This window comes from Sciurus carolinensis, chromosome 2 (genome assembly GCF_902686445.1).
Source record: "Sciurus carolinensis chromosome 2, mSciCar1.2, whole genome shotgun sequence".
Lineage (NCBI taxonomy): Eukaryota > Metazoa > Chordata > Mammalia > Rodentia > Sciuridae > Sciurus > Sciurus carolinensis.
This window is the reverse complement of record NC_062214.1, coordinates 171,780,066-171,805,256: the sequence shown is the minus strand read 5'-3', so window position 1 is coordinate 171,805,256 and position 25,191 is coordinate 171,780,066. Positions and strand designations below refer to the sequence as shown.

The window sequence follows — 25,191 nt, the reverse complement described above, 5'->3', positions numbered from 1 at the left end:
TAAAAATTATTTTCTATCAGTACCAGGAATAAATCCATCCTGACATAGCTCTTTTCATTTGGGCCCCTTGAATACTTAGAAGGGATGTATATGGAATGGGATTTGTGGGAATTGCTCTCAATAAATAACAGTGTTCTGTTTGCCTCTTTCTGTATGCATATAAAGTATTTTTGTTTTAAAGATCCAGTAATTTACCTCTAGGCATTTTTTTTTATGTAGGGGCATTTTTTTTGTTGATGTTATGTATTATTGAAGACTGTGGTTCTACATTAATGTGTGAATATTTCGGTTGCTGCAGTAACTTGAAGTAATCATCTTCATTATGTCATTATAATAAAGTTTTGTTTTCTGGGAGAAAATTGAAAGCCTCCTCTTTTTTATTTTGTGTACCTTTGTTTTACCATATTAGTATCATATAGCAATAATTATGTTACTGACAACAATTTTGTGAGATGTTTATTATTCTCATTTTACAGATGAGGAAACTGAGGCTTGGTGAAGTTATGAAACTTGTCCAAAGTTACACAGCTTGTAAAGGGCACAGCCAAGATTCAGAGCCAGGTCTGTCCAGCTTCAAAACTATTCATCATAGCCATGACACTTTGAAATAGCTGTGAATTATCAACCTATGATAAGTTGTTATAGTATTAATATTGCCTGTTACTTAACTCTTACAACTAATTTTAAATGGAGAGGTTTTTTTTGTCCTTCATAATAATTTCCTTTAGCTTTTAAATATATTGTGGAAAGCAGCATAATGTAGTTACTAAGGGTTTGGGCTCTGGAGTCAGACTACTGGGGTATGAATCTCTTAAATTTTCCACTTACTTATTATGTGACATTGGAAAAGTTACTTAACTTTTTATACCTCAGTTTTCCTATCTGTAAAATGGTGGCAGTGTTACTATCAACCTGATAGGATTGTTGTGAAAATTAAGTAGTGTAATATGGACTAGCACTTAGAGGAGTGCCTGGCACATAGCAAGCATTCAGTAAATTTCAGCTTTAAGTATTGTCATCTTTAAGCAACTGTAGTAAAGCAAATGATCATTATTTCTAATTCTTTTAGGAAATTTAGGTAGAGCAAAGCTTAGGCAGCAAAGTAGGATATCACAAAACTTATATAAACCAAAATTAAAATTAGATCTAAAGGAAATCTTTCACTTTGTCAAGTTCAGATCTACTATAAAACAAATTGGATAACTGCTTATAAGTTTTACATGTACAGGGGTGTAACATATATAAAGACCACACATAGTTCCACTAGAGACACCTTTTGAGCCTAATAGGATCATTGTTTATTAATGTATTTTATCTATTTTCCACTGAGAGTACAGTTTCAGAGTAAATTTCTACATTTTCAGGTGACTTTTAAGGACATGGTGTTTTAACAGTGTTGACAGATCATTACTAAGAATCAAAATGTAAATGTGGGCAACATTCCATCACTTGTGGGAGTGGTAGTTTATGGTATAGTGAATGTACGCTGACTGACCTTAGAACAATAGAACCACAGTATATTCAACTAGAACCCAGCCATACTTGTTTATTGCAGTTGTCGGAGTTCTAAAGTGCTGTATCAACTTTTACTACAAATTAATTAAAATACCTATGATTAGTGATGAATTGTACCTATGATTACTTGCTGTATGGGAGGTAATTTGAGTCAAATTTGCAAAATTTCACAAGCTATTAAAGAATGGGACTTGTCTTTTATATGCATATGATCTCTCTAGCTTTTAATCTATGCATGCTTTTAATTTAATCCCTTACTTTTTGGCATTGAACCTTATTGTTCTTGATCATAGCATATCTTTCTCATTATTTAGATATTTTAAGATATCTTTCAGTAAATTTTTTTCTTTTTTTAACATAATGGTGTCTTTAATTAGTAGATAACTTATTGTTAATGTTGTATATTTTTTTCTTTACATTTTTCTATTTGCTCATATGAGCTTTTTAAAGAAAATAAACAGGTTTATATTCACTCATCTTCCTGAATTGTCTTATTCTGATAATTTCTCTATGAATGGTTCATAATTTCCTATGTAATCAATTAAACTATTGTAAATGAAAATTCTGGTGCTTACACATTTAATATTTTTTTCTGGCCTTACAGCACTAGTTAGGACTCCAATAACTGTATTCAGTAGAACTGTTAATATTTGGGATCTTTATGTTGTACTCGATTTTTTTTTAAAGGCAATGTCTTAGGTTTCACCATTAACAATAGTGTTGCAGAGCTCGATATGATGGCATGCACCTCTAGTCCTCAAGAGACTGAGGCACGAGAATCACTTGGGCCCTTGAGTTTGAGACCAGTATAGAAAACATGAGATCCTCTGTCTACCTACCTACCCACCCATTCATATCTCTCTCTCTCTCTCTCTCTCACACACATACACACGTGCGCGTGCACACACAGTATTGAACCTGGAGCCTCATGTATGCCAAGCAACAGACTCTATAGCTGAGCTATACCCCAGCCTCATCTTGTAGATTTTTTTTTATTATACTCTTTAAAGACATTTCTATTCCTAGTTGGCTGAGATACTTTTGTGTATGAAGAATGAGTATTGAGTTTCATTAGACAAATGCTCTACCACTAAGCAGTATCCCTAGCCTTAGAGGTCTCTTTAATGTGATTTTTCTGTAGTAAACTCTTAAGTTTGTATCTGAAAGTAGTTTTATCACCCTCATTCTTGATAGTTATTTAATTAGATGTAGAATTATGAATTGCCAATATTTTGTACCCCCCTGAATAATTCGATTCTTTTTCTGGTTTCAGTTGTTACTATAGAAAAATTAACCCCAATTAGTTGTTCTTTGGGGCCTGTCCTTTTTGTCTCCAGTTGCTTTTGGAGACCGCTTTGTGTTTTGGTTTTCTAAAGTTTCTGAAGTTTCCTAAGCTATGCTAGATATGGATTTCAGTTTGTTTTCTATCCTGTATGAGATTATCATTATAAACTGCTTATTTTCCCTGGAAAAAGTATGTGAATATTCTTGGAGACCCAAGGTAGAACCGTATTAGATCAAGATGTTTGCTTTTGTTTTTTTCCAGGTACCTCAAGGTACTGTGGATCCATGAAACTTTAAATTCATTCCTGGAGGTATTTTAGACTACCAAGTGAAGTACATTTGAGTTGCAAATACATATGTGGGCTTGCTTGTGTTTTTAACCTCTTGGGAATCTTTGTTCTGTTCAACAACAAGAAGGTAACTTTCCTTGTAGTCCTTTGAGTTAGGTGTGGATTGGGGTAGAATGAATATATTTCTGGTTCACTTTTTTCCTGAGGATAAAACTTTCGGGTGTGGGAAGGCAGTAGGGTTCCAGCTTTTTGTGAAAAGGAATCTTTATGTAGTGGGTGGGCTCTGAATTTTGACTTCTATTCTTTCCCAAGAGACCATCAAAACTGAAATCATGCTTGTAGAGGTCAGCAGGGGAAAATCAATTTCATTATGCCACTTGTCTCTTTGGGTTTCTGCTTTTTCATGGATTTTGGTCTGGTAATTCCTTTAGCATGTTGTCAGCTTTTCAGCATATTTAAGATATTTTTTAAATAAAATTTTATTTATCACTTTTAGTTGTTTTCAGTGAGAATTGTTTAAACAGTCACTCTAATATGTTACTGAAAGAGTTATTTACTTCTAATTTCTGTATATTTTGTTTCTATGATTCCTTAAAATAGATGCTTATAAATTATTGGTCTTCTTTTCCTATTTTTTTTCTCCTCCTGTGGGTGTGGGTGTGTGCATGCGCACGCACAGGCATGTGCTAGGGCTTAAACCCAGCATGCACTTTACCACTGAGCTATACCCACAGCCCTTATATAAGTTCTAATGTAAACATTTGGTATTGTTAAAAGCTGCTCATGCCAGGTGCAGTGGCATATACCTGTAATCCCAGCAGCTCTGGAGGCTGAAACAGGGGCATCATAAGTTCAAAGCCAGCCTCAGGAACTCAGCAAGACCCTGTCTTTAAATAAAATACCAAAAAGGGCTGGGGATATGGCTCAGTAATTAAGTGCCCCTGGGTTCAAGCCCTGGTACAAAAAAAAAAAAAAGGGCAGCTCGTGAATTTTGAAAATCAGTCCATGAGTATTCATTACTAATTATATATATTTAAATTAAAAATTTTATTATGATAAAAGATGCCCCACCTTTTTTAAACCATGAACTGTGATCCACAGATCATTTATCTCATCAGTGAGATAAAATTTAGGTTAAGACTTGAAGTATGACTAGTAAACAGTTTTGAAATATGTGAATTTTAAAACATAAATCTTTTTGTTATACTTAATTCACCTTTTTTTTAAAAAAAAATGTTTTTCAATTTGAATTGTAAAGCAAGGCTCAACTATGTGCTACAGAGACGTTTAAAACAGAGTAATCTAGAAAAGTTAAATATAAAAGGGTGGGCAAAGATATATAGGCAAGTAGAAACTTTTTTAAAAAAATAAGAATTGCTCTGTGACCTCTCTTCACTGGACCCTTCTCCCCTTCCTGATAACAAACATGGATAACCAGTGTTCTATGTCTTGATACTTGGTGAGGTTCCTGGAAGATTGATTGTGTGTTAATAGTAGAATGTTAATTTTTCTTTCTTCTCCTCTCTCTCCTCTTCGTGCATTTTCTTCTCATACTTTAACATCTCTGGAATTGGCATGTATCTCCTCTTGGAATTCATTAACTATTCATATATTAATTAATGAACAATTAATAATTTTGGTAGCATTTTTTCTTCCTTAGTGAAATGTAAAATACTGGTGCAGCTTGCAATTGATGCTGTATTAACCTTGATAAAATAGGTGTTTTTACACACTACCGTGGTTCTTCTTCCTACCTTGTGCCCCCTTTGTCTCCTCCATTCTACTTAATATTCAAGACCTTAAAGCCTTAAAGAAGGGTTTGTGTGTGTGTGTTTTAAGTTTGCTTTTTAATTTTTTTTAAATCTATTTATGGTACTGGCAGTTGAACCCAGGGCCACGCATTTGCTAGGCAAGTGTTTACCACTCAGCTAGATGTCAGCCCCCAGGAAAGAATTTTCCTATTCTGACTCTTCTTCCAGCACCTACCACAATACTTTGTTGGACACAGGGTATTATTTAAGTAACAATTAAGGGAAGTGTGTAGGTATAATGAATTACATCCAGGCTGTGGAGTGTTAATATTAGTGACCAATTATTCAACTTATTGATGAGAAGAGATATATACTTAGTTAAGATTATTTTGGTTAGAACAGAAACCTTTAAAAGGAAGGTAGAAATTTTATTGAATGGCTGTTAAAGTATCTGATCATGTTCAAGGAAAAGTTGAATAAATGAAATTAATTACAAATTGTAAAGCACTATGAAGGAAATAAAAATAGTATAGTAATAAAGAATTATATAGAATGGTGTTTAGGAAGTTTAAAGGACCTCATCAGTGAGAGAGAAAATTTAGGTTAAGACTTGAAGTATGACGGGTAAACAGAAGCACTTGAAGGATCTGGGAGAAAAACATTTCAAGGTGAGGAAAATAGCAGGCTCAAATTGGAAACAAGCTTGCATTCAACCAAAAGGATCATAGAGAGGGAAGTGCCACTTCAAGGTAGTCAGGTAGGACCATGCCTTGATATGATAACATTTACTGAGCATTTGTGATATGACAAATGCTAGGCACTCTTCCAAGCACTTTCTGAGCAGCGTGAACTATTGTGTTATACTGACTCACTGAATGCTGAAAGTTTGGATTTAATTTGAAAGTGCATTAAAAGCCATGGAACTGTTAAGCAGTGCCATGATACATTTTGTATGTTTAAAAGATTACACTAGCTACATTATACACAGTTGATCAGAGAGGAATAATAGAAGGACTAGAGATAAATCCTGCTTGGTAGTATACTAGTCCAGATAAGAGATGGTGATTCTGGAGGTAGAGGTAGGATCAGTGGACAGATTGAGATACATTTCAGAAGTGTTTTATTCATGGTTTGGATAAGGGGAGAACTCTACAGTTAGAGATGATTAAAGAGATGTATGTAGATAAATTGCCAAGTTATTTATCAGTAAAAGGGAACAGAACTGTTTTTAACTGACTTTTCTTTCTACCTCTCTCCCTGCCCCCTACCTTTCATTCTTGGAACCAAATATATTTTTATTCCAGTCTCTCTCTCTCCAGATTCCAACACCTTTTCTCATCCCACACTTGACAGATGCTTAGAGGAGGAAAGTCAGTGTAAAAAGTAGGCTAGCATTCTCAGCAGTTCTGCCCTTTTTCATCAAGATGTTCCTTGCTAAATCAGTCTTTGCTTTATCAGAACAAAATTATTTTGTTCTCAAAGTAAAGATTGAATTCCTGAAGTAATATGATCCTAAGGAAGTCAGTCAGTGTATGTATGTTGTGTGGTTGAGGATGATGGCCATATGTCTTATCTATAAAATTGTAACATGACTTAAAAGGTAAGTGTTGCTGAGTCACAAATTCAGCTTGTCAATTGGAAATCAGTAAAAGGCAAATAACCAACTAAAGATTGGTTTTGTAACTACAAGAAAAGCTTTTTGTTAAAAAAAAAAATCTATAGGTTTAACTTTAGCTTTCTTTGAAACCACCTGTGACTGAAGTTTTAAATAGACAGGGTCCTTCCTTGTTTTATGAAGCTTTAACTTTCCATGATAATCTTTAAGGAGAAAATAGGAAAACCCTGAATCAAAATAACAGGAGAAGTTTTGTGGACAAAATAAGTGGGGACATGAAAATTCATAAGGCAGAAACCTAAATGTAAAGCCAAATAAGGATTTTGGATGACCATTTAAATCAGTAGTAAATTTTATGTCATTATAGAATCCTTTGAGATTCTGATGAAAGTAGAAGAAAGTGCACAGACACATACATTCAAGTCTGTACATAATCCTAAAGAATTGCTGAACCCAAAGAACCTGTGGGATATACATTGTTGTCCCCTGGTAGAGAACATGTGGTCTAAATTAATCAGGACTGAGGAGTATGTGGCTGGAGAACTGGGACATACAAACTGTGACATTGTTCTTTTCTCAAATACCAATCTTTAGGACAGCCAAGACTTAATTATTTGTTGTTGTTTTTTTAATTTATTTTTATTGTAAACAAATGGGATACATGTTGTTTCTGTTTGTACATGGAGTAACAGCATACCATTTGCGCAATCATACATTTACATAGGGTAATGATGTTTGATTCATTCTGTTACTTTCTCCCCCCCACCCCTCCCACCCCTCTTTTCCCTCTATACAGTCCCTCCTTCCCCCATTCTTGCCCCCCTCCCACCCCCCATTATGTGTCGTCATCCGCTTATCAGTGAGATCATTCATCTTTTAGATTTTTGAGATTGGCTTATCTCACTTAGCATGATATTCTCCAATTTCATCCATTTGCCTGCAAATGCCATAATTTTATTATTCTTTTTTTTATTGTAAACAAATGAGATACATGTTGTTTCTCTGTTTGTACATGGAGTAAAGGCATACCATTTGTATAATCATAAATTTACATAGGGTAATGTTGTTTGATTCATTGTGTTATTCTTTCCCTCCCCCCCACCCCCCCACCCCTCTTTTCCCTCTATACAGTCCTTCCTTCCTCCATTCTTGCCCCCTCCCTAACTCTAACTCTAACCCTAACACTAACCCCTCCCATCCCCCATCATGTGTCATCATCCACTTATCAGCGAGATCATTTGTCCTTTGGTTTTTTGAGATTGGCTTATCTCACTTAGCATGATATTCCCAATTTCATCCATTTGCCTGTAAATGCCATAATTTTATCATTCTTTATGGCTGAGTAATATTCCATTGTATATATACCACAGTTTCTTTATCCATTCATCAATTGAAGGACATCTAGGTTGGTTCCACAATCTGGCTATTGTGAACTGAGCACCTATGAACATTGATGTGACTGTATCTCTGTAGTATGCTGATTTTAAGTCCTTTGGGTATAGGCCAAGGAGTGGGATAGCTGGCTCAAATGGTGGGTCCATTCCAAGTTTTCTAAGGAATCTCCACACTGCTTTCCAGAGTGGCTGCACTAATTTGCAGCCCCACCAGCAATGTATGAGTGTACCTTTCTCCCCACATCCTCGCCAACACCTATTGTTGCTTGTATTCTTGATAATCGCCATTCTAATTGGGGTGAGATGGAATCTTAGTGTAGTTTTGATTTGCATTTCTCTTATTACTAAAGATGGTGAACATTTTTTCATATATTTGTTGATTACTTGTAGATCTTCTTCTGTGAAGTATCTGTTCATATCCTCAGCCCATATGTAGATTGGGTTATTTGTATTCTTGGTGTAGAGTTTTTTGAGTTCTTTATATATTCTGGAAATTAGTGCTCTATCTGAAGTATGAATGGCAAAGACATTCTCCCACTCTGTAGGCTCTCTCTTCGTATTGCTGATAGTATCCTTTGCTGAGAGAAAGCTATTTAGTTTGAATCTATCCCAGTTATTGATTCTTGCTTTTATTTCTTGTGCTATGGGAGTCCTGTTAAGGAAGTCTGATCCTAAGCCAACAAGTTGAAGATTTGGACCTACTTTTTCTTCTATAAGATGCAGGGTCTCTGGTCTGATTTCAAGGTCCTTGATCCATTGCGAGTTGATTTTTGTGAGAGATAGGGGTTTAGTTTTATTCTGTTGCATATGAATTTCCAGTTTTCCCAGCACCATTTGTAGAACAGGCTGTCTTTTCTCCATTTCATATTTTTGGCACCTTTGTCTATTATGAGAAAACTGTATTTCTGTTTTGTATTTTGTCATTGATTTCTATTCTCAGTTCATTATGATCTGATAGAATACAAGGCAGTATCTCTATTTTTTTGCATTCCCTAAGGGCTGCTTTGTGGCATAACATATGGTCTATTTTCGAGAAGGTTCCATGTGCTGCTGAGAAGAAAGTGAATCCGCTCGTTGATGGATGGAATATTCTATATATGTCTATTAAGTCTAGGTTATTGATTGTGTTATTGAGTTCTATGGTTTCTTTGTTTGGTTTTTGTTTGGAAGATCTATCGAGTTGTGACAGTGGTGCATTAAAGTCACACAGAATTATTGTGTTGTAGTCTATTTGATTCCTGGAACTGAGAAGGATTTGTTTGATGTACATGGATGCACCATTGTCATTGTTTGGAGCATAAATATTTACTACCGTTATGTCTTCCTGATTTATGGTTCCCTTAAGCAGTATGAAATGTCCTTCTTTATCCCTTCTGACTAACTTTGGCTTGAAGTCCACTTTATCTGATATAAGGATGGAAACCCCCACTTTTTTACTGAGTCCATGTGCGTGGTAGGTTTTTTCCCATCCTTTCACCTTTATTCTGTGGATGTCTTTTTCTGAGATGAGTCTCTTGCAGGCAGCATATTGTTGGGTCTTTCTTTTTAATCCATTCTGCCAGTCTGTGTCTTTTGATTGATGAGTTTAGGCCATGAATGTTCAGGGTTATTATTGAGGTATGATTTGTATTCCCAGTCATTTGGGCTTATTTTTCATTTTTAACTAGACTTGGTTTCTCCTTTGAGTGGTTTTTCTCTAAGGTAGTTCCTCCCTTTGCTGACCTCCATTGTTGTTTTTCATTTCCTCCTCATGGAATATTTTGTTGAGAATATTCTGTAGTACAGGCTTTCTATTTGTAAATTCTTTTAGCTTTTGTTTGTCATGGAAGGATTTTATTTCATCTTCAAATCTGAAGGTTAGTTTTGCTGGGTATAGGATTCTTGGTTGGCAACCATGTTCTTTCAGAGCTTGAAATATGTTGTTCCAGGCCTTTCTAGCTTTTAGAGTCTGGGTTGAGAAGTCTGCTGCTATCCATATTGGTCTCCCCCTATATGTAATCTGATGCTTTTCTCTCACGGCCTTTAAATCCTATCTTTATTTTGAATGTTAGGCATTTTCATTATAATGTGCCTTGATGTGAATCTGTTGTGATTTTGCGCATTTGGTGTTCTATAAGCCTCTTGTATTTGATTTTCCATCTCATTCTTCAGGTTTGGGAAATTTTCTGATATTATTGCATCGAATAGGTTGTTCATTCCTTTGGTTTGTATCTCTGTGCCTTCCTCAATTCCATCATTCTTAAATTTGGTTTTTTCATGATGTCCCATAGTTCTTAGAGATTCTGTTCATGATTTCTTACCATCTTCTCTGTTTGGGCAACTTTATTTTCAAGATTAAATATTTTGTCTTCATTGTCCGAGGTTCTGTCTTCCAAGTGGTCTAGTCTTTTGGTGGTGCTTTCCATTGAGTTTTTCATTTGGTTTATTGTTTTCTTCATTCAAGGATTTCCGTTTGGCTTTTTTTTTTTAGAATCTCTATCTCTTTGTTGAAATGATCTTTTGCTTCCTGCACTTGCTCTTTCAACTGCTTATTGGTATTATCATTCATTGCCTGCATTTGCTCTCTTATCTCATCCTTTGCTTCGCGAATCATCTTAATTATGTATAATCTGAAGTCTTTTTCTGACATTTCTTCTACCATACTGTCATTGGGTTCTATTAATATAGAATCTAGATTTTTTTGGATCATTTTCTTCCCTTGTTTTTTCATGTTGTTCATGTATCTTCCTCACTAGCAGTGCAGCTCTGGGGTATTGCAGATTTCCCCCTATAGGCTCTTAGTGGCCCTATAGGTTTCCAAAACCCTTTCTTTAAGGGGAGATCTATATTAGCAGTGCCCAATTCAGACACTATGCAATCCTAAACCAAACAGCCCCTATAAGGACAATAACAAAATTATCATAATAAACAGAATGAGTTCAAATATTATCTTCAGTAAAACAAACAGATTTGCAATAAGGTCTGCAGTTTCAAATGGAGGACAAAGAGGATGCAGAGGGATATAGGGTGTAGCTGTTAATGGGATAAGAAAAGAATATACAGAAGTTCTAGATAATAGAAAGGGTGCGAGTGTAATCAAAAGAAATTGGATGTTAGCATGCAAAAAGGGAGAAAGAGACTGAGGGAACAGATAAACAAAAAGAAAAGAGAGCAAGAAAAGTAAAGAAATAAAAACTTAAATTTTTTCAATAAGGAGAAAAAAGAAAATCTGCAGTATAACAGTCATATAGTAGTGAAACCTCCCAGTGTTCAGTAACCTGATGCTTGAGAGGTACCTGACAATGAGCTTCAAGCCTCCAGCAGGCGTCTCAGGATGGGATTTGCTCCACCTAAAGATGGGAGCTACGGCTTCCAGGATTATCCAAGATGGCCGCTCTGGCTTCGAAATGTGTTGGCAAATGGGGAACTGCAGCTCAGGGTTGACCATGGTCAGCAGGAGGTCCTGGAGGTGGGATGCTGTTGGTCAGGCAGGGGTCCTGGAGGTCTGGTTTGGTGTGGTTGTGGGATCCTGGAGACCTGTTGCAATCAGTCGGTCTGGGGTCCTGGTGATAGGGCGCAGTCAGGGTCCTGGTGGCAGGGAGCAGTCAGTTGATGTGAGGGCCCCAGAGGCAGGGAATGATCGGTTGGGCTGAGGGATCCTGGAGATGGGGCTCAGTCAGTCCGGCCAGGGGTCCTATGGGGCCTGGCTGTTGTCTCAAAATGGTGGCAGCCACGTGTAATCAAACCTGCAGGTACTGTAACAGTGAACATCTAGGCAACAGCAGGCATCTGGTGCTCCACTGGCAGTCAGCGATCAGTTTGCTGAGTGTTGTCGGAGGATCGGGAGGTGAACCTCGTGGGTTGGGTGATGGATAGGTGTAAGACAGGCAATGGACAGGTGAGAGGCAGGCAAATGGCGGATGATAGGCACCTGACAGTGAGCAATCTGCACTCAAAAAACACGTCGATATGTAAGAAACAGATATCCTCTGCTTGAAACAGAGTTACGGAGCGACAAGGAACGCAGCCTCCCTCTAGTCCTCCATCTTGGATCCCCCCCAGTTTGTTGTTTTAAAATCTCTGGTCTGACAGCTGATGAAGCAAAGTAATTTTTAGTTTTAAGTTGTTGAGAAATCAGAATCATCTATTATTTTTTTTCTTGGAAAATGCTGTATATGGTATAGTTTTCTGAAATAAGACAACATAGTCCTAACTTATATAGCCTATTTTTTAAAAGAATTGAACTGAAATAAAAACAAATTTCAGATTTATTAATAAGTGCATCTATGGGAGCTGAATGTATGTTTCTTTTGAGAAGTAGTATTTAATAGGATATATTTGAACCCTTTGTCTTCTCCACCATTCCATGAATCAGTTTGTAAGTTAACTTCTATCAGAAAACTATGAATTTTAAAATGAATTTTATTAGTCATGTAAGTTAACTACTATATATTTATTTAGCTGTTAGTAATAAAACTACTTTTCACTGTTTATTCATCTCAGTACCTAATTGGAACAATGAACCAAGGATGCAGCTTGATGGTTACAAATTGTTTCTTGTTAGGCAAATTATATCAGTTAGGCTAATATCTAATATCATTGATTGAATAGAGGATTGATCTGACTCTAGTCCCTTGACCATAATGAGAGTCTAGCATTCCTTAAATATATTTTTTCACTTAACCTGATCAAATAAGTTGATGATTTTTTTTTCTTCACTCAGAATCTTGAAAGCAAGCACATCATAAGAAATAGCAGAAGTCAAAGAAAGACTCTTATGACACAGAAAATATTAGTATTTTGATGTATTAATATTTATGCTGTTTTCAAAATCTGAATAAATTGTATTGATATATAAAAGTAAAGAAAAAATTTTTAATTTTTTTTTTCAAAATGTTTTGTAGTTTTGTGTGGATGGAATGCTTTTATTTTTATGTGGTGCTGAGGATTGAACCCAGTGTCTCATACATGCTAGGCAAGCACTTTACCACTCAGCTACTGCTGCAGCCCAGAAAATTTTAAAATAATACTTTATACTTACATAATATATTGTATTTTAATGTCATGATCATTGAATTTGATATTTTAGCTTGGATTTCAGCAAGGGAACAAATGATATTTTTCTTTTGGGGTAATGCATATTTTCTCTTTCTTGTAAAATTTTGGAATGCAAGTGTGACTAAGAATATAATGGAATTGTATATATTAACACTGAAGAGTATTTGTTCAGGAAACAATAAAATTGAAGATTTAAAAACAATTTCTGAATTTGTATTCATTAAGTTTCTGCTGTACAGTGTTTTTTAATTTTCTACATCCCATAATGTGAACATGTGTAATTCTAGTGTTACATATTTTTCTCATAGCCCTTAAACATTAAAACCCCTGCTACAACTGTGTTCAGTTTGAAAATAACAAACTGGTCCATACGAGGGGAAAAAATATGACCTTAACAGATTTATTGCAACATAGTATGGTAGTGTACTGTGTAGATGAGCTAAGGTATTTTTAATACAATTTTGACTGTGATTTGTGTCTTTAGTGACACCTTTGGAATTTTTCACCTCAGCGAGAGTAGTATCTCCTGAAAAAAATAAATTTAAGGTATTTTGCAAGTATATTATTAATACAGTGATAAATACAGTGTGCCCATGGTTTTCTGTTTTATACATTGTTACTTTTAGAATTAACTAATGTAAAAATTCAAGTAATTTAACATTTGACTACTTGGGTTTTTATGTATTAATTTTTTTTTCCTTTCAGGGAAGTGATCTTAAGTATCAGGGTCATGTTTGTGTATCTTTATGCATATTGTTTGAACTGTAGGGGTTTGGGTTTTGCTTCGTTTTTCTCATAGTGATTTTTTGTTTGTTTGTTTTTTTAAGCATAGCTCTATTTCATCCAGTCTTCCTTGTAATTTATATATTATGGGTACAGTTGTGGTTATAGAACAAAAGTAAATCTAATAAGTTTAATTTAGGGAAAAAAAAATAGGAAGAAAAGTCCCCAATCTCTTAAGAGTTGTCTCTCTAATGGCCTTTCAAAAGTTTCTGTACCAACTAAATTTCAATAAGTTTATTCTTTTTAGTAAAAATGAAAATTTTTTGGTGTGTATATGGTGCTGAAAATTAAGCCCAGGGCTTCATGCATGCAAAGCAAACACTCTACCCCTGAGTTCTCCCCAGCCTGAGATTTAAATTTTATAACTATATTTGACTTACTTTTCTTTGTTACCTTTTATTGGATATTTCATAATTATGTGTGTATATATGTTTGTATTTCTACAGCCCATGTCTAATCTCAGTTCCAGAAAAGACTTCAAGTTACTTACTTTTCACCTACTCAAAAGTATAAACTAGTTGATACGTACAAGAGTATACATAACATGTGTAGTAGGTTGAAGCATGATAAAACTCATTAGAACATGACTAAAAAACTTTTGCATTCCCCAGGCAAACCCTTCCTAATTTTATTTAACTTTCTTTTCCCTCAAAATTAGCACTCTCCTCAATTACATTTATTATTCTTTTACTTTTCTTTATCATTTTTCTAAGCATATACATACCTCTAGATGTTGTTTAGTGTTGTATATTTTTGAGAGGTAATGTAAATGTGAGGACACAGGCTCAGACACCAACAGATTTCTGCCATGAACTGAGCAGGTGATTTGGGTAAATGACTTAACTGCTGTGTGCCTATTTCCTCATTGATGAAATGGAGATAAAATACAATCTACTTACAAGGACTGTTAGGATTTCATGAATCATTATATGCAAAGTGCTTAGAAGAATGCCTGGTAGTGTTTTCTGAGTGTCAGTTGCTAAGTATTTATAAAAAGGAATCATATGTATTCTGCAATTTATTCCTTTCCCCATCATGTTTGTGAGATTCATCCATGTTGATGGTTATAGCCTAAGATCATTCATGGTTACTGTTGTGTGGTAGTGTGGTGAGTGAATATTGTTTCTCTGTTGTCAGTGGATATTTAAGTTCTCAGGTTATTTTACCATAACTCAGGTTATTTTATAGACAATATATAGTGCTACAAAGACATTGTGCATTCTTTATGCCCGTGTAAGAGTTTCTGTAGGGTGTATACCTAAAAGTAGAATTACCAGTTGTAAAGATTTGTGCATCTTAAACTTTCATAGGTGATACAAAATTAGTTAACAAAATAGTTGTCCCAACTTATGCTCCTATGAGAATATGAGAATGCCTTGTACTTCATATATCATCTGATTCTTTAATATTTGCCAAACTGAAGGTGTAAAATTGTGTATAGTGTTTTGATTTGCTTTCCTGATTAACAATAAATTTGAGCATTTTTCTTCTTCTTCTTCTTTTTTTTTTTTTTTTTTTTGGTGAGGGGATACTAGGGATTGAACCCAGGGACAGTTAACCACATCCCCAGTCCTTTTTTTCTTTTTTTTTTTTTTTTTTTTTTTCTTTTTTTGAGACAGGGTCTCACTAAGTTGCTTAAGGCCTCACTAAATTGCTGGGGCTGAATTTATGATCCTCTCACTTCAGCCTCCCAAGTCGCTTGGATTACAATTGTGCACCACTGTGCCCAACTGAGCATTTTTCTTTTCTGTGTTCATTGGCCATTTCTGTTCTATTGTAAAATGCTTATATATATTTTGCCAATTTTCATTAATAATCTATTTTAAACCAAAGTTTGATTTGCTTATTGACATAGAAATTATTCTTTTAATTTTTATTGGTGTATTATGGTGGGATTCATTGTGATATATTTATATGTGCACATAGCATAATTTGGTCTCTTTCATTCCTTGGACCTCTCCCCTTCTCCCTCCCTCAGTTCCCTTCCACTACTGAACCCGTCTCTTCTCTTTCTGTTATTTTCTGTTACGAGAATTTTTGTTTGTTCAGAGGCCTTGTTAGTAGTATACCTTAACATGACTGACATGGTTTTAGATTCTTCTTTAACTCCTTAGTTGCTAAGTATAACAAGTCAGTGAAATTTTGCTTACTAGTTGAGTCTTTTTTTGAACTGGGGATCGAACCCAGAGGCACTTCACCACTGAGCTACACCCCAGCCCTTTTTATTTTTTATCTTGTGACAGGGTCTCATTAAGTTGCTGAGGCTTCTTTCAAGCTTGTGATCCTCCTGCCTCAGCTTCCAAAGTTGCTGGGATTATAGGAGTATGCCACTGTGCCCAGCTCCAAAAAAGTTACAGCTTTTTTTAATGTTTTTTTTTTTAAGGTTGTAAGTGGACACAATACCTTTATTTTATTTATTTTTATGTGGTGCTGAGGATGGAATCTAGTGCCTCACATGTGCTAGGCAAGCACCCTACTACTGATCTACAGCCCCAGCCCACATTGAGGTTTTTTTACAGAAGAGATTCATTTAGGAAGTTTTTTTTTTTTTTTTTTTTTTTTTTTTTTATTTTACCATTCTTTATGATGTTTCAGGGAGAGTACTTCGGAAATAATTCTGCAGTTTGTCTCTTCCCTTTAATGTGGGACAATTACATCTTAATAATCTATAAACTTTTGTATAAAACACTTTCTATAGTACTAGTCACATAGTGGATACTTAATAGTTATTTCTTGTTCTTTTTCAGGTAGAATGAATTAGTGTGGTGGGAGGTGGGGGCAGTATTTGTGCATGTATACATGAAATCTTTCATATATATATACTTAGTGATCAAAAAATTTATGTTGTCAAGCATATAGTTAATTACTATGAACATTATAAAATTTGACTGGTCTTTTTTTAAAAAACAATTTTTAAAACATATTTTTACTTATTGATGGGCCCTTATTTTATTTATTTGTATGTGGTGCTGAGAATCAAACCCAGTACCTCACACATGCTAGGCGAGCGTTCTACCACTGCTACAACCCCTCCCTCTGCTGATCTTTTGATCAATATTATACATATGACTTCCTATTTGAAAGAGTTGTGTTAATGAGTAAGATGAAAGTAAAAGAATAGTGATGCATGTTAAAATTTCATTATTGGTTGTGTTCAAAAATTGTTGTGGATCCTATAGTCTGATATCTGAATCTGGTATTCAACTTGAACCAAACCTGGAAGCCCCATAAAGAAGTACCTCAAATTTAACAAGTAAAAAGGTGACAGTTTTTTAAATTCCACCATAAATAATGGAATCTAGTACATTTTTCTCCCATTTCTATAATCTAAATACACTTTCAATAAATATTTTCTTAATGGATAGTGCATTTTCTGGAGATTGTATGTATTGAAGTTTTTTTTTTTTTTTTTTTTTTGGCGGTGCTGGGGATCGAACCCAGGGCCTCATGCTTGCAAGGCAAGCACTCTACCGCCTGAGCTATCTCCCCAGCCCCTGGAGATTGTATGGAAACAAGATTCAGAAACACATCTACCTGATATTCATTGGATCATTTGGAGAAGTGCTGGAATGAAGCAGAAGCTTTAACATAACAACATGAATCTCTAGGTTTTATTACTGAGTCCATCAGTTGTGCTAGTGGGTTGGAGCATGAATATCTCTCTCAGAGGAAAAGTCAAAATTTTCGGTCTACAAGGCTGTACATGACCTTGTGTTTTATAACCTCCCTGGTTTTATCTCTACTGCTTTGTTGACTTTGTTTTGTGCTGGACACACTAACTGGCTTTCTGTTGCTTCAACAGTCCAGCTACACTTGCTTACTCCCTCAGAGGTTACATTGATCATTTACTTTCTCATCCTACTGTGACTCACTTTTTTGCCTCCTTCAATTCTTTGCTCAAATATCACTTTCTTTGTGTTTTTTTGTTTTGTTTTGTTTTGGTCACTTTAAAAAAATTTCTTTAAATTGATGCATTATAATTGCATATAATAGTGGGACTCCTTTTTATATATTCATACATGCATACAACATAATAATATAATTTGGCCAATTTCTTTCCCTATTCCCTCTCTTCTGCCTCCCCTCCTTCTTCCCCCTGGTCACTTTAGTGTGCTGGTCTCTTCTATTTTCATAAGATCCTCTTTTTCCACTTTTATCTCTCATTTCCACAGATGAGAAAAAAAGATAATAACTTGACTTTCTGAGTTTGACTTATTTTGCTTAACACAGTGCTCTCAAGTTCCACCCATTTTTCTTACCCCACACCTTCTCCAGCATTTGTTAAAATTTGTATTCTTGATGGCTGACCCAAATGTAAATTTCTTTGCGTGTGTGTGTGTGTGTGTGTGTGTGTGTGTGTGAGAGAGAGAGAGAGAGAGAGAGAGAGAGAGAGAGAGAGAGAGAGAGATATCTGAGGATGGTTAGTTTTTGTTTGTTTGTTTTAGTTTCTTAATTTAAAATTTTAATCCCTCTCTTAGCCCTGCATATCTTTTTCTATGTAGTGATTGCCATCTGTCCAGTTTGCTGAGGCCTAACATATTTAGATTTCTCTTCCTTTTTCACCTTCCATAATCAATCACCAATTCCTACAGTTGACTTTCCCTGCAAAGAGAATCTTGTTTTTAAACAGTGAGTTTTTTCAATTTATTGAATCAAGGGAGAGATCCACTTTAACAGGGTATATAGGTAGTTAAAGAAAGGCAAATTAGGAAAGGGTACTTATAGGGTTTTTGAGATCTTGACTCAAATAGTTTAAGGAAGTTCCTTCAAGGTGGGGAACTGGTTGGGATTAAACAAAGTATGTGACACAATATTTAGAATAAGAAAAAGGTCTTCTATCTGTTATTCTGCTATTGCCCTGAGTTAAAAATTACCCAGATAAATTAATTCACAAGAATCTCCTGAAAACAGGCCAGTTATTGGTTTATATTTTGCCCATCCTGGGCAAAAAAATAATGTCCTGGAGTACAGGTACATTAAGTTGACTCATTTCCCACTGTTAGTCTTCGAAACTTTAATGTCATTTTCTCCACCAGTGCCACCACCTTTGCCCTAATCCAGGTTCTAACTTGCCTAGACAGTTTTAAAGCCTTAAAACTTGTCTGTAGTCTTTTCCCCTTTTCCACACCGCTACCAGAGTAATTAAACTAAATTGCATCTCTGGCCTGTCAGTGATGGCTTAAACCCTTTAAATAGCTTCTGGTTTCTTATAAATCCTAGATTCTTACAGGATGTGATCCTTGCCTGCTTTTCCAAACTCATTTGTTTACTTTTATAATTGCATTGCCACCTCTCATTTGATTTCCTGCATCTGTGCTTTTTTTGATACTGTTGCCCCCCCCCCCCTTTTTGCCTCTCCTTGAAGTAACTTTTTTCTCCAATCCGCCACTGTATGTGGTTAATTTTTGGTTTTCCTTTAAAATTTAATGGAGATGATATTTCCTGTATTCCAGAGGATACTGTGTATAGTGCTATTGTATAGAAATTTACCTTTTATGAGGAGAGAGAGCCACCTAAAGGCAAGGAAGTAGTCTTATATCTATATCCACTAGCATTAACAATAGTGTCCAACATGTTTTAAGTTCTAAAACAGTTTTTACTGAACCAAACAAATTGGGGTAGAAAGAGAAAGAACTTTAGGGATAGGAAACAAGAAGGTATGATTCAAGTTTAAGTTTATGTGGTTGAAGTAACACCATAGTACCTAAATAGAGAAATTTAAGAGAGCAAGACCTCTTTTTCCATGAGAAGTTGAACTACTATTACATCTGTAGTCTTTTCTATCAGATTCTGTGGTGTTGTATGTCTAGACTTAACTGTCTACTAAATAGCCTCTGCTATGTTTTTTTTTTTAAACCTCAATTTAAAAATGGTTGGAAAATCTGAATGCCCCACAAAAAAATGATATATAGATGATACAGCATATGAGAGATGCCAAATACCATGTCATGGCAAATTAAAGCAACAAGATAGTACTGTGCACCTATTAGAAAGGCAAAAATCCCAAACACTGACAACACCAAATGCTGGTGAGGATGTGGAGCAGCAGAAAAGTTATTCATTGCTTGTAGGGATGCAGCGTGATAGAGCCACTATGTATTTGCTAGGGCTGCCACACAGACTGGTGGCTTCAATTTGTTTTCTCACAGTTCTGGAGACTAGAAGTTCAACATCCAGGGATTGGCAGGTTGATTTCTTCTGTGGCCTCTCTCCATGGCTTGTGGATAGTGTCACTTGGTGTTCCTTCAATGAGAATGTGTCTGTTTAAATTTCCTCCTCTTCTTGGGGCACTGGATGAGTTGGATTATGATATAAACAATCTCCTTTTACTTTATTTTTAAATTCTTTTTAGTTACACATGACAATAGAATGTATTTTGACATATTATACACACATGGAGTATAACTTCCCATTCTTGTGGTTGTACATGATGTGGAGTTGGGCTGGTCATGTATTCATATATGAACATAGGAAAGTTATGTCCAATTCACCTACTGTCCTTCCCATTCACATCCTACCACCCTTCCCCCTTCACCTCTGTCCAATCAGTGACTCTCCCCCACTGCCTATTTTAAGTCAGCATTTGCATATCGGAGAGAAGAGCCTTTAGTTTTTTGGAATTGGATAATTTCATTTAACTTGATAGCCTCTAGTTCCATCCATTTAGTGACAAATGCCATAATTTCATTCTTTTTTAAGGCTGAGTGATATTCCATTGTGTAAGTGCACCACATTTTTTTTATCCATTCATCTGTTAAAGGGCACCTAGGTTGGGTCCATAGCTCAGAATTGTGAATTGAGCTGCTATGGACATTGATGTGACTGTGTCACTATAGTATGCCGACTTCAAGTCCTTTAGGTATGTGCTGAGGAGTGAGATAACTGGGTCAAATGGTGGTTCCATTCCAAGTTTTCTGAGGAACCCCCATACTGCTTTCCAAAGTGGTTGCACCAATTTGCAGTCCCACCAACAACATATGAGTGTACCTGTTTCCTCACATTCTCACCAACATTTATTGTTATTTGTGTTCTTGATAATTACCATTCTGACTGAAGTGAGATAAAATCTCTGCAGTTTTAATTTGCATTTCTCTAATTGCTAGGGACGTTGAACATTTTTTCATATATTTGTCGATTGATTATATTTCTTTTGTGAAGTGTGTGTTTAGTTCCTTTGCCCATTTACTGATTGGGTTTTTGTTTTTGCTTTTGTTTTTTGGTGTTCAGCTTTTTGAGTTCTTTATATATCCTGGAGATTAATGTTCTACCTGAGGTCCAGGTGGCAAAGATTTTCTCCCATTCTGTAGGCTCTCTGTTCATGTTCTTGATTGTTTCCTTTGTTGTGAAGAAGCTTTTTAGCTTGATACAATCCCACTTACTGATTCTTGGTTTTACTTCTTGCATTTACTTCTTGCATTCCTCTCGTTGAGGAATTTAGGACCTAAGCCGACATGATGGAGATTTGGGCTTACTTTTTCTTCTAGTAGGCCCAGGGTCTTTGGTCTAATGCTTAGGTCCTTGAATCACTTTGAGTTGAGTTTTATGCAGGGTGAGAGATAGGGGTCTAAATTTATTTTATTACAAAGGAATTTCCAGTTTTCCCATTACCATCTGTTGAAGAGGCTATCTTTAATGTATGTTTATAGCACCTTCATCTAGTATGAAATAACTATATTTATGTGGGTTTGTTTCTGTGTTGTCTGTTCTGTACCATTGTCCTCATGTCTGTTTTGGTGACAATACCATGCTGTTTTTGTTACTGTAGCTCTGTAGTATAATTTAAGGTCTGATATTATGATGCCTCCTGCTTTACTTTTCTTGCTGAGGATTGTTTTGGCTATTCTTGGCCTCTTATTTTTCCAAATGAATTTCATGACTGCTTTTTCTATTTCTGTGAAGAACATCATTGTAACCTTAATAGGAATTGCATTAAATCTTGTTTTGTACTTTTGGTACTATGACTGTTTTGACAATATTAATTCTGCCTATCCAAGAACATGGGAGATATTCCCATCCTTTAAGGTCTTATTTACTTTTTTTATTTAGTGTTATGTAGTTTTCATTGTAGAGGTCTTTCACCTCCTTTGTTAAATTGATTCCCAAATATTTTATTTTCTTTGAGGCTATTGTGAATAGGATAGTTTTCCTAATTTCTCTCTTTTCTGAAAATTTATTTTTATTGTAAACAAATGGGATACATCTTGTTTCTCTGTACATGAAGTAGAGGCATACCATTTGTGTAATCATACATTTACCTAGGGTAATAGTTTTTGATTCATTCTGTTATTTTTTTCCTTCCCCCCACCCCTCCCACCCCACTTTTCCCTTTATATAGTCCCTCCTTCCTCCATTTTTGCCCCCCTCCCGCCCCCCCATTATGTGTCATCATCCGCTTATCAGCAAGATCATTCGTCCTTTGGTTTTTTGAGTTTGGCTTATCTCACTTAGCATGATATTCTCCAATTTCATCCATTGGCCTGCAAATGCCATAATTTTATTATTTTTTTATGGCTGAGTAATATTCCATTGTATATATGTACCACAGTTTCTTTATCCATTCATCAATTGAAGGGCATCTAGGTTGTTTCCACAATCTGGCTATTGTGAATTGAGCAGCTACATTGATGTAGGCTGTATCTCTGTAGTATGCTAATTTTAAGTCCTTTGGGTGTAGGTCGAGAAGTGGGATAGCTGGGTCAAATGGTGGTTCTGTTTCAGGTTTTCTAAGGAATCTCCACACTGCTTTCCAGAGTGGCTGCACTAATTTGCAACCCCACCAGCAGTGTATGAGTGTATGTTTTTCCCCACATTCTCTCCAACACCTGTTGTTGCTTGTATTCTTGATAATCGCCATTCTAATTGTGGTGAGATGGAATCTTAGTGTAGTTTTGATTTGCATTTCTCTTATGCAAATGGTGAACATTTTTTCATATATCTATTGATTGCTTGTAGATCTTCTGTGAAGTGACTGTTCATTTCCTTAGCCCATTTGTTGATTGGGTATTTGTATTCTTGGTGTAGAGTTTTTTGGGTTCTTTATATATTCTGGAAATGAGTGCTTTATCTGAAGTATGAGTAGCAAGGATTTTCTCTCACTCTGTAGGCTCTCTCTTCACTTTGCTGATAGTATCCTTTGCTGAGAAAAAGCTTTTTAGTTTGAATCTATTCCAGTTACTGATTCTTGCTTTTATTTCTTGTGCTATGGGAGTTCTGTTAAAGAAGTCTGATCCTATGCCAACAAGTTGAAGATTTGGACCTACTTTTTCTTCTATAAGATGCAGGGTCTCTGGTCTGATTTCAAGGTCCTTGATCCATTGTGAGTTGATTTTTGTGCAGGGTGAGAGGTAGGGGTTTAGTTTCATTCTGTTGCATATGGATTTCCAGTTTTCCCAGCACCATTTGTTGAAGAGGCTATCTTTTCTCCATTTCATATTTTTGGCACCTTTGTCTAGTATGAGAAAACTGTATTTATTTGGGTTTGTGTCCATGTCCTCTATTCTGTACCACTGATCTACCTGTCTATTTTGGTGCCAATACCATGCTGTTTTTGTTACTGTTGTTTTGTAGTATAGTTGAAGTTCTGGTATTGCGATACCCCCTGCTTCACTCTTTCTGCTAAGGATTGCTTTAGCTATTCTGGGTTTCTTATTCTTCCAGATGAATTTCATGATTACTTACTCTGTTTCTGTAAGGTACGTCATTGGGATTTTAATTGGAATTGCACTGAATCTGTATAGCACTTTTGGTAGTACGGCCATTTTGACGATATTAATTTTGCCTATCCAAGAACATGGGAGATCTTTCCATCTTCTAAGGTTTTATTTAATTTCTTTCTTTAGTGTTCCATAGTTCTCATTGTAGAGTTCTTTCACTTCTTTAATTGATTGATTCCCAAGTATTTTATTTTTTTCAAAACTATTGGGAATGGGGTAGTTTTCCTAACTTCTCTTTCTGAAGATTCATCACTTATGTATAAAAATGCATTGGATTTATGAGCATTGATCTTATATCCTGCTACTGTACTGAATTCACTTATGAGTTCTAAAAATTTTCTGGTGGAATTTCCTGGTTCCTCTAAGTATATAATCATATCATCAGCAAATTGGGATAATTTGAGTTCTTCTTTTCCTATTCATATCCCTTTAATTTCCTTGGTCTGTCTAATTGCTCTGGCTAGAGTTTCAAGGACAATGTTGAATAGAAGTGGTGAAAGAGGGCATCCCTGCCTTGTTCCAGTTTTTAGGGGGAATGTTTCAGTTTTTCACCATTTAGAATGATATTGGCCATGGGCTTAGCATAGATGGCCTTTATAAAGTTAAGGAATGTTCCCACTATCCCTATTTTTTCTAGTGTTTTGAGCATGAAGGGGTGCTGTATTTTATCAAATGCTTTTTCTGCATCTATCGAAATAATCATGTGATTCTTAACTTTAAGTCTGTTGATATGGTGAATTATATTTATTGATTTCCGAATGTTGAACCAACCTTGCATCCCTGGGATAAAACCCACTTGATTGTGGTACACTATCTTTTTAATATATTTTTGTATGTGATTTGCTAAGATTTTGTTGAGTATTTTTGCATCAATGTTCATTAAGGATATTGGTCTGAAATTTTCTTTCTTCCATGTGATTCTGTCTGGTTTAGATATCAGGGTGATATTGGCTTCATAGAATGAGTTTGGGAGGGTTCCCTCCTCTTCTATTTCATGAAATACTTTGAGAAATATTGGAATGAGCTCTTCTTTAAAGGTTTTGAGAACTTGACTGAGAACCCATCTGGTCCCAGAACTTTTCTTTGTTGGTAGGCTTTTGATGACTTCTTCTCTTTCATTACTTGAAATTGATCTATTTAAATTGTGTATGTCCTCCTGTTTCAATTTCGGTAATTCATATGTCTCTAGAAACCTGTTGATGTCTTCGAGATTTTCTATTTTGTTGGAGTATAGATTTTCAAAATAGCTTCTAATTATATTTTGTATTTCACTCGTGTCCGTTGTGATATTTCCTTGTTCATTCCGAATTTTAGTAATTTGAGTTTTCTCTCTCCTTCTCTTTGTTAGTGTGGCTAAGGATTTATCAATTTTATTTTTTCAAAGAACCAACTATTTATATTGTCAATTTTCTCGATTGTTTCTTTTGTTTCAATTTCGTTGATTTCAGCTCTGATTTTAACTATTTTCTGTCTTCTACTACTTTAGGTGTTGTTCTGTTCTTTTTCTAGGGCTTTGAGCTGTAGTGTTAGGTCGTTTATTGATTTTTTTTTTCTTTCATTGAAAGAAAATTTACTTCTCCATGAAGTAAATTTTTCCTCTAAGTCCTGGTTTCATAGTTTCCCAGAGATTTTGATATGATGTATCTTTGTTCTCGTTTACCTCTAAGAATTTTTTAATTTCCCTCCTGATGTCTTCTGTTACCACTCATCATACAATAGTGTATTATTTAATCTCCAGGTGTTGGAGTAGTTTCTATTTTTTATTCTGTCATTTCTAATTTCAATCCATTATGATCTGATAGAATACAA

General features: G+C 35.4%; 1 protein-coding gene across 17 annotated transcripts in view; it reads left to right on the top strand.

The window, feature by feature from the left end:
• Numb (NUMB endocytic adaptor protein) overlaps positions 1-25,191 on the top strand; it is a 166,733-nt gene that overhangs the window by 72,943 nt on the left and 68,599 nt on the right. For 2 of the 17 annotated variants that reach the window (XM_047540325.1, XM_047540321.1), the window contains 2 exons: positions 477-561; positions 3,062-3,071. The exons of 11 other annotated variants lie outside the window; for them this stretch is intronic. The gene's annotated coding sequence lies outside the window, so the exon portion shown is untranslated. 4 more of the 17 variants (XM_047540322.1, XM_047540319.1, XM_047540328.1 and 1 more) reach the window with 3 other exon arrangements.